The sequence below is a fragment of the Chrysochloris asiatica genome, unplaced genomic scaffold (assembly GCF_000296735.1).
Source record: "Chrysochloris asiatica unplaced genomic scaffold, ChrAsi1.0 scaffold00322, whole genome shotgun sequence".
NCBI classification, from domain to species: domain Eukaryota; kingdom Metazoa; phylum Chordata; class Mammalia; order Afrosoricida; family Chrysochloridae; genus Chrysochloris; species Chrysochloris asiatica.
In genome coordinates, this window is record NW_006408840.1 from 721,056 (window position 1) to 723,269 (window position 2,214).

Sequence of the window (2,214 nt, forward strand, 5' to 3'; positions counted from 1 at the left end):
TTCTGTGTCTTTGTCAAGATTTTTTCTGGTTGTTCTATGCATGTTTGAAAGCAATGTATTAAAATCACCCATGATTATTGTGGATTTGTCTATTTCTTTCTTCAAATCTGTTAGAGTTTGCTCTATATATTTTGTAGTCTTTCATTCATAGTGTAGATATTTATGATGGTTATGTCATCTTGTTCAATTTTCCCTTTAATCATGAGATAATGTCCATCTTTACCTATTATGCTAGTTTTTGCCTCAAAGTTTATTTTATCAGAGATTAGTACTTCCTTTCCTGTTCATATTTTTTTTTTGAAATTAGCTTGATATATCTTTTTCTATCCTTTGACTTTTAATCTGTTTTTGTCTCTGTGTGTAAGATGTGTCTCTTGCAGACATCATTTTGAAGTATCTTGTTTTCTTATCCATTCTGCCACCCTCCATCTCATAACTGGTGCGTATAATCCATGTAATCAGTGTTTTTGTCAATAAGTTTGGATTAATTGCTGTCATTATGTTTCTTTTTTGTGTGATGTTGCTGCTTTCTTTGTTCTGTGTGTCTTCCTTTGCTGAGTTCATGCTTTTTGTGTTCTTTCTTATTAGTTCCCTCATAATTTTAATGTTTCCATATTCTTCTTGGATTTTCATTTTCTTGATGTGTTGTGTAGACTTAATTTTCTTTGAGGGTACTTTATATTCCATTAACTTTCCCTCCATTTATTGCAGTCTATTTTTTCCTGTAATCACCTGGCCTCCTCACCATATGAACCTCTGTTCCTATGTGTTTACATTCATTTACATTGTATTTGCTTTAATTATAGTCTCAGCTCCTGTATTCTCTGAGTTTGTTCTTATAGTTTTGTTCTGTTCTTGACTCTTTCATCTGTCAATTTAGTTCTGGAAGGTGCTGCCACGTATGTCAATCTCTTGTTGTTGTCTGTTCTTGTTGTTTCTCAGTCCACATAACTCCCTTTAGGATGTTTTGTAGGACAGGATTATCTTTGGCAAAATCCCTTAGCTTCTGTTTCTCCTGGAACATTTTGATTACAGTGATGTATTTGATTCATAGCTTTGCTGGATAAAGGATTCTTGGTGGACAGTTTTTTTTCTTGAAGTGTTTTATATATGTCACCTCATTCCTTCTTGCTTGCACAGTTTATGCTGAGAGATCAGAGCTTAATCTGACTTGCTTTCTTTGTATTCTTTGCATGTAACGCTTCTCTTTCAGGATTCTGTCATTTCCTTTGGTTTTGGAAAGCTTGATTTTGATGTCTCAGTGCTTTGCTTTTGGGGTCTCTCCTTCCTGGGGTTTGTTGAACTTCTTGAATGTTTATCTTTTCACTTTTCAAGATGTTAGAGAAATTTTCTTCCAGGAGTTCTTCAACTATTTCCTCTGTGGATTTGTATGATACTTCTCGTTCTGGAAGGAAAATAATTCTTAAGTTATTCCTCTTCATGTTGTCCAACATGAATCTTAGAACCTCAGATTTTTTAATCCTTTTTTCTGTTTGTTCTTCTAGCTTAGTGGTATTGAGACATTTGTCTTCCAGCTCATTTGTTCTACCTTCCATCTCTTCTAATCTAGTCCTTTGCCCTTAAGTGTGTTGTCTATTTCTGATATGCTATTTTTGATCATTTGGACCTCTTTCTGTAGGTTTTGAATTGTTCCTAATGCTATCTCTATCTTAAATGATTGTTCTTGTACCACTTTCCTGACTTCTTTCCTATTTTTCTCAACCCCAATATAAATTGTTTTGAAACATTTTATAATAATTTGTTCTGATTTCCTTCTCTGGCATTTCCAAGTCCTGACTCATCCCAGAATGTATTCCAAGTCTACCTTTAAGCCATTTGTTTCAGACATTTTATCTTGTTTCTGGACATGTGCTGATATGGTCATCTGCTTTTGCTTCATGGACATGTTTAGTGTTTATCTGTAGCCTTAATACTTAGTTGAGTGTGTGTTTTTTAATTTTTTTATGCTTTCTGATTGCCTCCAGGTAGATATGATAAGGATGTGGGCTTCCATTTTCACTTTTCTTATTGCTGAACTCAGAGTAACATTCACAGGTGTTGTCTGCTTCCCTGGTATATGGCAGTTGTTATTGGTTCTTGCCTGAATTTTGGTGTTTTATAGTGTTATTGTAGCTTAATTAAGTCAGCGGTTGCTGTCTGCTCTTGGGTAATATAGGGAGAGAAAGAGTCCCCCAAAGGTGAAAGGGGAGCATA